Source organism: Lissotriton vulgaris, chromosome 8, assembly GCF_964263255.1.
Source record: "Lissotriton vulgaris chromosome 8, aLisVul1.2, whole genome shotgun sequence".
NCBI lineage: Eukaryota > Metazoa > Chordata > Amphibia > Caudata > Salamandridae > Lissotriton > Lissotriton vulgaris.
In genome coordinates this window covers 891042859-891059151 of record NC_141696.1, presented here as the reverse complement: position 1 = coordinate 891059151, position 16293 = coordinate 891042859, and positions in this window count along the sequence as shown.

Below are 16293 nucleotides of genomic sequence, written 5' to 3'. Positions count from 1 at the left end.
TCAATACCCGATCCGCCCGCAAACACGCCGTTGAGCTCAGGGACCTGCTCAACTCATCCTCCCCTGACGTCGCCTTCCTGACAGAGACCTGGATGAACCCCTCTTTGGCACCCGACATCGCCATAGCCACCCCGGACGGCTACAAGATCACCCGCAGGGATCGCACCAACGGAGTAGGAGGAGGGATCGCCATAGTCCACAGGAATACTCTCAGAGTCTCGACCAACACCGACGACACCCTCAGCACCGCCAAACACCTGCATTTCCAGATCCACACTGACCCCAACACCACCCTCAGAGGAACCCTCGTCTACAGACCCCCTGGATCCCGACCACAGTTCAGTGACTCCTTTGCCGACTGTGTCAGCTCACACGCCCTCGCCTCCACGGACTACATCCCCTTTGGGGATCTGAACTTCCACCTCGAAAACAATGGCAACACCAACTCCACCACCCTAATCGCCAATCTTGCCAACCTCGGACTCAGACAACTCGTCACAAGACCCACCCACTCCGCCGGCCACACGATTGACCCCATCTTCTCCGCAAGCACCCACGTCACCTTCAGCCACACCACCGAACTCCACCGGACCGACCATCACTGCATCCACTTCACCTTCTGGAAACCCACCACGCAACACGCACCCAACTGATGCCCCGCTGCTGCTTGCCCAGAGCCCACCTGCCAACCCCACTGACCCTGACACCGCCGCCCGCAACCTCAGGCAGTGGATCGACGACTGTGCCAACACCCTTGCCCCACTCAAGAAACCCTCCAAAAGCCACACCAGCAAGAAAGCCAGCTGGTTCACTGAAGACCTCCAGGCCTCCAAGCAAACCTGCCAAAAGCTACAGAAGAACTGGCTCCATGAACGAACACTGGACAGCTACGCAGCCCACAAAAACGCCACCCGCAGACACCATCACCTCTTCAGATCCGCCAAAAGGGCCTCTTTCAAAGACTGCCTAGACAACAACTCACACAACAGCAAAGAGCTCTTCAACATTGTGAAGGAACTCCCCAACAGTTCCGACACCAACAACATCCCACCTTTACAAGACCTGTGCGACTTGCTTGCCACCTTGTTCCATCGCAAGATCGCAGACCTCCAAGACAGCTTCAATGCCACAGCCACCTCAACCACCACGGAGACACCCACCCCCACAACCAGCACCCGCACCAACTGCCTGCTCTCCTGGACTAACATCAACGAGGACAACACCATCAAGATCATGAACCCCATCAACTCCGGATCTCCGTCAGACCCTTGCCCACACCACATCTTCAACAAAGCCAGCACCGCCATCGCACCCCATCTCCGGAAAGCCATCAACATCTACTTTGAGACAGCAACCTTCCGGGAGAGCTGGAAGCACATCAAGATCAACGCCTTACTCAAGAAACTCAAGGCGGACCCCAAGGACCTCAAGAACTTCCGGCCCATCTCCCTGCTCCCGTTCCCGGCAAAGGTCATCAAGAAGACCGTCAACAAACAACCGACCCGCTACATTGAGGAGAACAACATCCTGGACCCGTCCCAGTCTGGGTTCTGCAGCAACCACAGCACCGAAACTGCCCTTATCGCTGCCACCAATAACATCAGAACCCTGCTAGACAACAGAGAAACTGCGACCTGTCAGCCGCCTTCGACGCGGTCTGCCACCACACACTACGAACATGCCTCCATGATGCCGGGATCCAAGGGATGGCCCTGGACTGGACCACCTCCTTCCTCTCGGGTAGAACACAGAGCGTCTGCCTCCTCTTTCACTCCAAAGCCACCAATTTCATCTGCAGTGTATCCCAGGGCTCATCCCTCAGCCCAACGCTGTTCAACATCTACATGGCACCGCTCGCCCACGTTGCCTGACTACACAACCTCAACATCATGTCCTACGCCGATGACACCCAACTGATCCTCTCCCTCACCAAGGACCGACACACCACCAAGACTAACCTCCGTGAAGTAATGAAAGCCGTCGCCGAATGGATGAGGAACAGCCGACTGACGCTGAACTCAGACAAGACGGAGGTCCTCATCCTCGGAGCCACCCCTTCGGCATGGGACGACTCCTGGTGGCCGACCGCACTGGAAACGGCTCAAACACCCACCAACCAGGCACGCAACTTAGGGATCATCCTCAACACCACCCTTTCCATGACTAAGCAGGTCAACTCTGTCTCTTCCTCCTGCTTCAACACCCTCTGCATGCTCCACAAGATCTACAAGTGGATCCCCATCGAAATGAGAAGAACGGTCACCCAGGCCCTCGTCAGCAGCAGGTTGGACTACGGAAATGCACTCTACACAGGAGCCTCCGCAAAACTCCTAAAAAGGCTTCAACACACTCAGAACGCCTCTGCACGCCTGATCCTCGACATCCCTTGCTGCAGCCACATCACACCCCACCTGAGAGACCTGCACTGACTCCCCATCAGCAAGAGGATAACTTCCAAGCTCCTCACCCATGCACACAAGGCACTCCACAACACCGGACCAGCATACCACAATGGACGACTCAGCTTCTACACCCCCACCCGCCAGCTACGCTCCGTTGACCTTGCCCTTGCCCCCATCCCCCGCATCCGAAGAGCAACCTCCAGTGGCAGATCATTCTCCCACCTTGCCGAAAAGACCTGGAACATCCTCCCCATCCACCTAAGGCAGACCAAAGACCTGCTAACCTTCAGAAGACTTCTCAAGACCTGGCTATTCGAGCAGTAGCAGCATTCCCCTCCCCCAGCGCATTGAGACCCTCACAGGTATGAAGTGCGCTTTACAAATGCAATGATTGATTGATTATAACTTATTGCCATATCATTAACTGATTTTTACATATACATGAACTTTTAATGGTTTTAAACAAAACAAAAAGCCATCAAGTGGTGGGTAGCAAACCACAGTTTTTATAACACAATTAAATGATAGTCTCAAGAACAAGCATGTAATATTCCATTATGCATGGCAGGTCATATAAGGTTTATGTCTATGACTTTGCCCTTGTTTTAATATCTTGTGCCGATATGTATATGGAAAAGTCTTGTATGTTATATTCACGGAGTGAAAGTCCAGAATAAATAAATGAACAGCTTGGTGCCAACAAATTGTATTTTAATAATGTTTTACTGTGAAACGTTTATGGCAAATTATGAAAACACTACAAATCCTTTGTGCTTGGTGATTCCAAGTTATATGATAAAGATCATACATCAAAGGCACCTATAGCATATGATGCTATTATCATTTAATAGTTACAAATTAATCAAGGTTTAAAACGAGGTTCAAAAGACTGCAAATTCTCATCAAATAATTTCTGTGAAATTAACAATTTCTTCATGCTAATTGTACATGATTTCCAGAGAAAATAAAAATGTAAGATTACTGATTTCATTATTGGAACAAGAGTCTATATAAAAAGACATGGAATGAACTAAAATAAGAAAAAAGTCCAGGAAGGACAATCGTTTTAATCATGTTTAATCTGCCTAATAAAACTAGAGGTATACTTGTAAGTAAATGAACTGGATTACTGCTTTAACAGACAATGGAGTATAGTACAGCTCTTATAACTTGAAAATATTGGTTGGGATTTGAGCCCAAAAATCCCCAATAAAAAGCATGCATAATAATACCAAGGAGGCCGAGAACTGCTTTAAGCTAAACTCGGACAAAACGGAGGTATTTCTCTTTGGGAAAAACAATTCCTTTTGGCGCTCAGAATGGTGGCCAGCAGAGCTGGAGACCCCCCCCCAGCACCAGTTAGTAAAGCAAGAAATCTAGGAGTCATCATAGACACCACCCTTTCATTTCAACACCACGTAAGCAAATTTACTGCTTCCATCTACTACATCCTGAAAATCCTGAAAAAGATACTGCCCTTATACCAACAGGACTGCAGAAAACAGTGTAGCAGCCTTAGTTCTGTCCAAACTGGATTACTGTAATGGAATACTAATTGGAGCAAATAAATCAATAACAACAAAATTACAGGTTGTCCAGAATTCCGCTGCTAGACTGCTCTTTGGTCTGTCCAAATTTGCATTGGCCAAACAGGCCCTCAACACAGTACACTGGCTACTGAACGAGAAGCGAATCAGGTTCAAAACTTTATCCGCCTTATTCATCATTCATATTTGCGCTCGCAAAGGGCCAGATTCTGAGAATCTGGCCCTTTGCGAGTGCGATTTTTGCATTTGGGATTCAACATCCCAAATGCAAAAATCGCTATTTGCTAATTCGCATATTTGCGAGGATTTACATTTAAGGAATCTCTATTTGAGATTCCTTAAATGTAATTCATCATCCATTTTACAATTGCGAAATCGCAATTTCGGGCCGCAATTTACCGCAAGGTCAAACCTCGTGGTAAATTGCAAAAACTCAGAAAAATGCATTTAAATGCATTTTTCTGAGTTGCACGTTACACACACACATGTCCTTTGGACATGTGTGTGTGCAACACCTGTGTTAATTTCCATTGCAGGGGTGCTACAGGGTGTCCTTTGGACACCCCTGGCACCCTTGTACTCGCAATCTCATTTGCGATTAGCTAATTGCTAATCGCAAATGAGGAATGACTCCCCATGCATTCCTATGGGCCTTTTGGCCCGTAGGAATGCATGGGGAGTTATTCCTTATTTGCGATTAGCAATTAGCTAATCGCAAATAAGGAATCAGTGGGAATCGCAATTAATATTGCGATTCCTACATGAATACCGTTTTGCGAGTCTCAAATAGCGATTCCTTATGATTCGCTATTTGAGCCTCGCAAAACGGCCCGTTCATGAATCAGGCTGTAAGTGTCACTTTTAAGGCCCTACAGAACTCAGGTCCCAAGTATATAATAAAACACTTTCAATGGTATTCACCAGTCCGCGCACTCTGCTTGGCCTCCCTAAAGCTTGTAAGGGTACCATCCCCCTGCCTCCAGAGGTGGGGTGGCAAAAGCTTCTTTAATGTCACCTCTAGATGGCGGAACAAACTACCTCTTCATTTAAGAAACTCCACTGATCTCTCATCCTTTAGGAAGGGATTAAAAACTTGGCTTTACACACTGTGAACTGTGCCCACACTGGTTTTTACACGCAGTGCTCTGTGGACCTCCTTCAGAAGCGCCTAGATACCCCAGGTAATTGAGCGCTATATAAATATATAAATAAATAAATAAATACATAAATATCAGAGGGAAAGTTACCAACGCTAAATTAAGCAGCAATTCCTTGGTTTGGGATGTTCTGATATAGACCCCAAGACACTAACAGAATGTGAAATGCAAATTAATTTATTTTCAAAGCTCTTTGAATGGCCTTGAGTAAAAAATCCACATTGTCTGTATATAGATTCACACAAATGGGTAGTGAGGTCCTTTTGACCAATGTCTAGTAGCTTAGGTATCTAAAATTTGACAATTTGTACTGTGCTTCAAAGGGAATCCAAACAGCCACCACCCTATGCTGCCAGGTTGTAATTTGTTACAAATGCGTAATCTACTTCTTTTGGGTAAGGGTCCCTGAATAAGAAATGTTATTCATATGATATCACAAATTCAAATAGAAGGATGAATTCAAACAATAAAAATTTCCAAGCAAAAAGTCTGTGGTTTCTTTATTCTTTGCAATTCTTACACTTTCTCCACAAGGACTTGTTGAGCAAATTCTCCAATTCATAAATCTCGAATCCAGATCATAACAATACAGCCAAAGGTACAGCCAACATGCATGTTTCGTCTTTGGTTAATCTCCAAAAAGACTTCATCAGGGCTACAACAAAATCGAGACCGGCACTCTTAGTATTCGTAATATTATTTAGGTGTGTAGATGTAGCTTATCTATTATATTCAGTTCTGCTAACTTTATAATCCAAGACACATCGCCTATTTGCCCAGCACCATATTCCTTCTTCACAATTGTACTACCCTCAGTATTTCATTCTTCCGGCATGTATAATCCGCGAGTCAGTAAGCGTCTTACTCCGCCGTCATGCTATATAATAACTATACCATTTCAAAACACAAGGGAACCCACGAAAGCAGTACGCTAGGGACCTTAGGGAATTACGTTTTTGCACAGGACAGTGGTCCCTAGTCAATAGGATATTTTGAAAAATAAATATAGACTAAATAGCAACTATATTCATTGTCCAGCCGGACAGTATTTAATTTCTTACCAGCCCTGCAGTATGGGCTAAAAAAAGTTATTTGTGAACCTTTCCAATAAGAAGGCATGTATTGTTTGTCCTGAAGATGAACTCTGAATAATTATAGGGTTCAAAACGTCATCGACTTTGTCACACTTTATGCATATGAATTATGCTAATGTTTGCAAGCAATAGTGTGCTAACCGTATTGTCTGATTGTGAATTGTGATACACAGTCTACCTGAATTGCCTGCAAATTCCTGTTTATCTTTCTCTTGAGTGTGTTAGTTGGACATTGGCTGGTGTCCTGCTTGTATCACACCATATTACTTTTGTACTTTACTTATTAGAAATTAAATACTGTCCGGCTGGACAATGAATATAGTTGCTATTTAGTCTATATTTATTTTTCAAAATATCCTATTGACTAGGGACCACTGTCCTGTGCAAAAAAGTATAATAACTATACAGCATATATATAATTATACAGCATGGCAGCATTTCTGGGAAATAATCGGTGTAATCTTTTTGGTAGTTATCTAAAGCGCGTAGGTCACTTTACTGCTTCTTGGATAAATTATTATAACCAGAGTAACAATATAGTGTGGATAGACTATGGTTGTCAAGTTTATGCACCTCGTGTTTAATGACAACATGATGAATTCTGTTTATTACATCCATGCTGGGATCTGTTCTCTATGAAATGAAAGATGATTGGTATATAATTGGATGTCCACTTGAGAAACTAATGTTTTGCTTTCCCCATTGTTACCCTATAGGGTTTTTTGGAGAGATGTATTGCTTCCTAAACGTACTTTCTTTTAGTACAAGTCTCATGGTAGATACTTTGTGTGTAATTTTTTTCTATATGATATATGATACATTAATACTGTTTGGTAACAATATGTATTTGGCCGATTGATACGGGACAGGCCTAAAATGGAAATATATATACGTTTTTATTGATATGAATTTGATACAATGTACACAATATTATGTGAATGCTTTTTGAATATTTATACTACATTTTACAAATGCTGGGTTGCTATAATTAGGCGACCTTATCGATTTTTTCTGGACAGTGTCACACAATAAGTCATGTGTATGTCGTATATGTATGCAATATACTATGTCACTTATTGGTGATGGTTTTTAGATGCTTTTTCTTTTCCTTTTTTTCTTTTTCTACTTACTTCACGCGTATTTCCCCATAACCGTTATTGACACTTAAGAAACCGGACTGTGTACTAGCCAATCCGAGTGAACTACTCATGGATGACTTAGTAAATAGAAATAAGCTGACGGTTCTTAGCGCCTGTAACTCTGAAAGTGATTTGAGTACTCTGAGATTACTGCTAAGCATTACGAGTGCAGATATAATTGGCTATTGGGGTCATGATGCGATTCTTTCATGATCTATTGGAGCAGCTCTGCTCTCAATATTGAACCTGAACATTAGATGCCTGATATTTTGAATAATACAAATCGTATGTGAATCATGAACATTTTGTCAAAACAAAAAATAGATTTATGCACATGTAGTAATTATGGACTACTATAATGGTAAAATGGACATTTTGAGATGTCCGAATAATTTTGATGTACTTTCATTATGGAGTTTGAAAGCCATATTACTGGTACGGGTAGGTATAAATGTTAGGAATATGTATTTTCGTTTACACAAGATGGCGTCTCTTAAAATTTGGATTAGGTAATACCTTACTGATTTGGAGCGCGAAGTCCGTCGTTAATGTTTATTGCCGAGAGACGGGTACCTCAACGTTTCACCAACATGGCGTGGATGCTAAACGCCGATTATCCTTCTCCTTACAAGATGTTAATCTCGTCTCTGGTAAGTTTATTTACACAATGTTTTAGTACGGTGCATTTTTCAGTAAGAGGTACATTTCTTAACACTTTGGGTGCTAAGGGTTTTCCCCCTCCGTGCTGGATTCCCAAATTTACCATTGTTTGTGACAAGGTCAACTCGTCATAAGCACAGGGCAGGTAAAATACATGACGAGTTGACCTTGTCACTAGCATGGAAGTGGTTAAACAAATGTCCGTGTAACGTTGAAAGACTATGCCTGATCGAGGAAATATTGCTTCTTCAACCATGTCGCCTTTAGGATGTTGTGCACATATCCAATTTTGTCTGCTTAGACGAATTTTGGCACATCATGGCCGGATAAAGATACAGATGCTCCGGTCTTTTCACGATTCGTACTAACCACTTATATTCGGGTTTGAATTATGGTGAATTAAAAGACCAAATCCTTTAAATTGAAAGAATGATGGATGTGTTTGACACAATTGACGCGTGAGGTGTGTCCTGGGAGCCGTGTAGGGTGGTTCATAGACTCATCCGTTTTAGTGTTGGTGTCATTTATATGGTTCATTTTAGAGCTCTTAAATATACTGGTGGCATTTCGCTTTATATAAAAGGATAACTACAGTATAGAGTGGTGGTTGCTGTTGGAAAATCGATTTCTTCATTTGTTTTTGTTTCCTCTGTTTATTTCTACTTAGGTATAATATGTGGTCTCTCCCTACTTTTGGAGTATTTTATTGATTGATGGTCACACGAAGCTGGGAAACACGAGTTTTGGAGTGAGTTATGGTTTTAAGAGTTGATGTCATATTATTGGACTTAGTGGTTGGGTTATTACATGCCTCTAATACTGCTTTATTGTTGATTTATGCAGGTTATTAGATCGCACTTTTCAAATAAGTAGCAGCTGGGTTATATGAATAAGATTTGAGAGCCTAATTTTAGGTGAGACAGATTTAATCTATTCCTGGGAGTTCGCCTCCCCCCCCATTCTTTCTTCCTTGGATTGTGAATTGTTTCTTTCACAAGGGTTGGCTCACTTTTCTTTTTTCTTCTATATTCACGGAATTTTTGCACTTAGATAATTGTGTTGCTCTTTTATGATTATATACCATAAGAAACACAGGGGGTCTATTAGCTAACTATTAAAGCTACACTATCCATGCAGAGTCGCCTAGATCTCAACGTGTGTGAATCACAAAGATAGTGAAAGGATGAAAACATAAGTAAAGAAGAGTGGACTCAAAATGCAAAGGAGATCGATACATTATAGAATATTCATCAATGGCTGACCAGTCCCAAAACGCTGATATAGGGTTTCCATCAAAAGAGACTTTAGTGATCAGTCATATCATCTGGCCAAACCCTAGTGTGTGAAAGGCTGGTCCCTTGATCATAGGGACTAAACCACACAGTGTTGATATCTTAGGATTTGGTCCACCAACATTAATGAAACATCCGTAATGACTGATCTATTGATGGATAGGAAAAAGGTGCAACAAAACAAAAAATGTGACTTAAAATAGGATGGAATGTCCTCCTTTATGCAACTTTATTCTATGGACATGACATGCCTCCTAATTAAAAACAGAACAGTGCAAGATGACAGTAACAAATATCTGCCTGTAAATGGGCCAACATGTTTCTGCCTTTAGGGTATCTAATCCCACGGCATTCATCAGGGCCTCTGTTCTTATACTCGTTGCACTCTTACTAGTGAGAAAGGTTCACCTTCACCATAAAACCAAAGAATGTAGATAAACTAAAAAGGAATGGTTCAATACGGTACAACCTGTAATGACCATGTGTTGTCACCCTCCGACTCACTCGTACTATAGTGAATCCTGCGAAGGAAAGCACATCATAAATTAACTATGTATATTGATTGTATCAATTCTCAATATAATGTGTCCACTCAAATCCACCAACAATGTGTGAAAAAAGTAATATATTACATGCTCACCCTGACTGATGGGTGAAGCTACCTCACCTCACCTGGACGCTGCTCAGGTATAGGAGGCCCCGCACTGGTATAGGGAAGAAAAGAGGAATGTCGCATAATAAAACAAAAAATTATTAGCCTATCACTATGTGTCAGACTCCTTTCTATATTTATTACCCTATTTCCCAGACTTTAAAACTGAAGTGAGTCAATAAAAGACCCAGTGGACCCAGCACCATAGTATCCCAAAAATACTGACTCTGACATCTACTGGTATGAAACCCAGCAGTACTTTAATCCAAAGATATTTTTTAAAGATATTTTTTACTCATTGTCAAACCACCTCTGTACTATCTTGGCAGTCATTGTTCTCACTTACCTATCCGTCGGTGCCACAAGCTGTCATCTGAGGCTTGGGGGAGGCACCGACCTAAGTGTGAACTGAGTATAAATAGGCTTGGGAGGATAGTTTGTGTAGTAACCCTCCGCCTAACTAGTATACAGTATGTGCCCCCAATGTTCATTGTAAGTTGTCTGGTACCTTATTATATTCCCATAATGTACGGGACAGTACCTTTTGTTAGTGTTGGATGATAAATAATATTAAAACAATGTCTTGTTAGGTCGCGCACTACTTTGCGTTCGAAAAAACGCATGAAATAACGCGTAACCCCACGTAGAAACTACAAGGCTGCATCATCGCGGCCATCTTAGTAGTTTATGCGCGATCGTTCTATAATAGCGCGTGAGTGCGCATAAAGACTACCAGATCTCGTAATTGCGGCCATAATTGTAGTTCTAGTGCCATCGTATGAGGTAGGGACTCAGGTGTTGGTTATAAAGTAGCTCAATGTTGGAAAACGGGTCTCACTAGGTGTACATCTAGTGTTGACCCACAGCTATACCAAATTAACAGTATGGAAGAATGGAGTTAAATATAGATGAATGAACTCCTATGTATAACGAGATATCGCGAGATACCGCGAGGTCTCGAAGTAAAGACTACTGAATGACATCACGCAGGGCATAATGGTAGTCCTGAATAACGTGAGTAGTCACAACTGTAGCCACAAAAAAGGAGATTATCGATTATTAAGCTTCCCAGAATTGTATAGCCAAGCTACGTTTTATAACATGCCAAAAACCATTAATTGCTGTATGTGGCAAAATATTTGAACAACATTTTAAAAAATGATGTATACAATTCATGGTAGTGAAGACCGTGTACACTCTATGAAAGGTAGTGTAGTATATATAGATGGCCCATAATATCTTTACTGTCATGCTATTGAACCTCATATGTTGTACTACAGAACCTCTCAGTGTAAATAGCTCAGTATATGGAAATGTGACCACCACTACACAGGGGCTGCAACACTCCCATGCTGCGATAGAAAACTCTTTCGTTGTACAGCAGGTATCACCACTCACATTAGCCTATCCTAATAGGGCCGTCTGTTGATCGCGTTTGCACTCGCAGGATAAGATGTTATAGCAGGGTCCACGGAATCTCATCGTTTAGTCCCCTTTTGTCTGACTGAAGCTTATAAATCCATTGCTGTTCTTTTCTGAATAAATATCAAGGCACATCACTTATATGGCTAGGTATGTGCGGTTTTTCTAACACTGTCCATTGAAAATCCGTTTCGTGGTGTGCCTGTTCCAAAAAATGTCTGGTAAGCCTAGTATGGCTTTTCTTACACCGGAATGAGCTCTTGTGTTCCAGTATTCTCGTCCGAACACGCCTAGTGGTCATTCCTACATATCGTGTAGAACAAGGGCAAGTCAGCATATAAATCAGGTTGGTGCTATTGCAATTACTGAAGTTATTCTGTAGCCAAGGTCTATTGGTCCCTATGTCAATCTCCTTTGTGTGTCTAGTCTGTGGGCATACCGAACATGTGCCACATGGATGGTGCCCGACCGCCGGAGGGAGATCCCAAAGGGTTTCGCCTAATTTTTTAGGAGTCTCTCTTGGACGTGTATGAACCAAGCGATCCCGAATGCTGGTGGCCCTTTTGAATGCAAACAGAGGTTGTGCTATTTTATCTTTCCCATGGTTCAAAAGACGCCAATGTCTTTTCACTATCTTTTGGATTACATTACTTCTGGTGTTGAAAGTGCTCACGAAAGTGAGTCTTTCCAATGGTGGTTTGACACATGGGGCTTCGAGAAGAGCCTCTCTGTTGTTATTAAAAGCTCTTTTTCTCGATTGCTTAATGAGCGGCTTGGGGTAATGTCTATCCCTCAGTTGTTGACCCAGGTTGTCAGCATGTGTCTCAAAGTCCTCTCTGTTAGAACAATTTCTAGGAACACGTAGGAATTGACCATAAGGTAAATTTTGGCGCAAGGACTTGGGGTGATAGCTCTCATACAGGAGAAGTGAATTTCGCGCCATTGGTTTCCTGTAGAGTTCACTCTGCAAGCCTGCAGGAGTGGCATAGATTGACAAATCAAGGAACGTTATTCTGTCTCTGTTGGCTTCCATAGTAAATTTCAGGAACTGGTTTTTGCTGTTTAACCATTGATGGAATTGGTTAGCAGAGTCAAGCGTACCCCTCCACACCACCAAAACGTCATCAATATAACGTTTCCACCACCTAATCGAGGTGTGGAAGGGGTTGGTGGGGGTTAACACATGTTGTTGTTTGAACTGGTGTACATAAAGGTTCGCCAGACTTGGCGCGAAAACGCTGCCCATACTTGTTCCAGAGATCTGGAGAAACAGCTTGTCTTCATGTCTGAAAAATTGCTTTTCATGGCCAGAGTCGCTAAGGCCATTATGAAGGGTACTGGTGTAATGGTGTCCCCTATGATGTCCCTCAGCGGCGACAAAACTGAGCTAATGGTGCTAGGAAACTCCCCCCAAAAATCTATTGACTTTCTGTGGCCACCAGCACTAGGCCCAGCCCCCCCAGCCAGGGATACCATCAAGAGCCTGGGCATCTTGCTGGATAGTGCAATAACATTCGGCCACCAGGCAACCAAACTAGCAGCCACCTGCATGAGCATTATGAGGCTCATTCGAAAGATCTTACCACTTCTCCCTTTCAAGGCCAGACAGATCATGGTCCAGGGTCTTATCCTGTCCCGACTGGATTTTGGTAATGCCCTGTACCTGGGTTCTCCCGCATCCACCTTGAAAAAACTGCAGGTTATCCAAAACTGTGCTGCCCGCACTCTCCTGCGCATTCCCCGCCGGCAATCAGTGAAAAATGAATTAAGAACACTTCACTGGCTGCCAGTAAAAGATAGAGTCAACTTTAAAAGCCTGTGCATCGCTCACCGTGCCTACTGGAGGAAAGGAGCAATCCTCAACCACACACTGATCACCCCCTACCATCCCAATAGGCAGCTGAGATCGACCCTTGCCTTCCAAGTCGTTATGCCCAGATACAAAAAAGAAAGAAGTGGAGGCAGAATGTTCTCTACTAACGCGGCAAGGCTGTGGAACTCTCTTCCACTTTCGATCTGTTCAGAACCAAACATCCTGCCCTTCCGAAGAAAATTAAAGACCTTTTTCTTCAGCAGATAATCCTGACCGGCCCCACCCACCTGTACTCGGTTACTTAGCACTAGGACGCCTGCGGGTAGCTATCGCGCTTTACAAAAACCTACTCCATTCCATTCCATTCCATGTTACAACTTCTAGAGTCTCATCCTGAGGGATAGAGGTGTACAGAGATTCTACGTCTAAAGAGACCAACAGGTCTCTTTCCATGTCAAAATCTATTTGAGGTAAGACTCTAATAGTTAGCTAATAGACCCCCTGTGTTTCTTATGGTATATAATATGTTGTAGCTGGGGATAAAACCAGGTGGGGGTCTTTAAACTTTATATCCCTTGGACCCCCCCTTGAAAGCTCTTTTATGGTTCACATGGTCTTTTGGTGTTTCCTGCTTACCTCTATATATCTCTCACTGGGCACTGTGTGGCTCATGAATCATATATGATGATTTGCTGCTTTGTTTCATTAAGACATTGTTTTTAACTCTTGTTTTCTTTTTTAAACATTTGTCAATGAAATGGTTTTTGGTTTGTGTTTATTAATATGGTGTAAACACACTTATTTGAGCTCATGTGGTGATTTGTGATTTTACAGTATGTCAAGAAATTGACTGATATATATATATTACATTGTTCTAGCCCTGAAGAAGTCTATGGTCGATAACCACTAAAGACGAAACACGTGTTGGCAATGGCTAGATTGCACTAAGAAGGATCTCAACAAAATAAAAGAAGAAGAGAAGAAATACATGACTCGTGATTTGTTTCTTTATACTCTTTGATGTTTGTTAGCTCAGGATCTATTTTGCATTTATGTTTACCCATAAGTTTGCTTCCCTTTAGGTTGAGCAACTGTCTGTATTCTCCATTGGCCGTTGGTACCAGAAAGAGAATGACATATACTACCTTGCCAATTTCTGCTGCAGGAACCTCCACAATTGCCTTCTTTTGCAGTGGGGGCAGAGCTCTGAATCATAAAGACTCCCTCTTTACAGGATTCTTGGGTACAGACATAGGGATGATGTCTGACTCTGGCATACTTGTTCACATCCTTTCTTCACTAGGTTGAGCACCCATTGATCCCTTATGGAATCCTGACAGTCCCTGAGACAATCCAATAGCCTTACACCCATAAGGCCTCCCATATTCAGAAGAGAGTAATAATCAGTAGTCATTCTTGCCTGGTCCAATTTGGTTTCCTGAATCCAGAGTCTTAGAGGACTTTTTAGGCTGAAATCATCTCCTAGAAGATCCCTTGGAATCCTGGCTGGAAAAAGCTGATTTCATGGACACTGAGCTAGCAGCAAACTATTTCTTAATCGGACTGTGCTCCTTGGGATCTACTGCATCCAAAGCTGAACAATCCTCCTGGGTAATTTCTGTCCTGCTGACCAAGGGCTCTAGAATTGAATTCAATGTGGCATTAGTTAGAAGCACCCCCTACCACCATACACCTTTTGAAGGAACCTAGGAATATTGGATTGATCCACCTCCTTCCAATGTCTGAAGATAAGCTCTTTAATCTTCTTGTCTAGCGGCAAAGACAAGAGTGAAGGTTTAGTACACTGCAAGAAGAGTCCTCCCTCCTATGGCTGGTCAGATGACATTTCTAAACCCAAAATGCCTCTGGCATCATTAAGAATCTAAACCAGATGCTCTCTGGAGACATACTTCCCCAGTGAACAAACACTGGTATCCTCATTCACCGAATCCGAGGAAGCGTCTCGAGCAATATATTTCAACCCAGAAGAATTCTTATCCATCTTATTAAGCTTGACAACCATTGGCTTAGCAACCCCTATCTCAATCAAAGAGTGAACATGTTCGGGAAAGCTGCACTAACCAAACACTGCACTCTAGGCCTTTTAGATTTCTGAGTCCGAGGCAGACACCCCTCAGAACCAGAGGAAGATGAAATCAGGTGCCTTCTCTTGGTTCTCTGTTTCTCTTCCATCGTAGTAGCCTGCACCATACACAGTGGAAGTGTAAACCACAAAGAGCCAGAAACAGCTTCTTAAATACCTCCTTTTATGTGCTCCATAATCATTCAATTAAACAGACAAATCAATAATTGCAAACAAATGTTAGATATTTGCTTAATACAAAACACACCCATCACCAAACGTGTGCTCATATGAAAGCAAGTAACTCAGGTGCTAGAGCACCCCAAATCAACATGTATAAATTAACACATGTTTACCTCTATAAAAGCACCACAAGAATTGCTTTGTGACCCACATGCTCAAATATGTCAGCAGAGGTCTCCCCAGGAGCCCTGCAGCCTAGGAGACAGCTGCTCTCACCTTCATTTTCTTGCCCTTGAGGGCACCCTCCGGTACCTTGCCAGCCTGGGGCACCCTTGCCCTCAAATTTAAAGAGCATGCCACTGGCTGGCTTTTCAGCAGACCCGAGTAGCAGTTGCCTTGCAACTTCTACGCCTGACCCAGCAAACTGAGAATTAGAAGCATGGCTCCAGCAGGTAGCAAACACTGGCATCTCTCTCATGCACAAAACTGCTTCAGAGACACTTGGTATCCTCTCCTGCAGTGTTCATATTTGCAAGGCCAGCAGGGGGAGGAACATACAGCTTCCCAAGCTCTGCAAAGTCATTACTCAGCATTCCCAGGAAATTACAGCTAAATTAACGCTACAGCCGCGACTGAGTCATAACCTAGGTGGCCCTTAGGAATATAATAAAAACAAGAGGTATGGAGGGTGGGAGGGGCTCTTTCACTCTTGGTAGGGGTGTGTCTGAAAGGGATGATGGCCACATTACATCATTCACTATGTTGAAAACATATGTGCAGTTAATAGTGAGACTCTCAGCCTCTTTGATATTAATATTAGTTTAGCAAGTGCTCCATCCTATAAAGTTG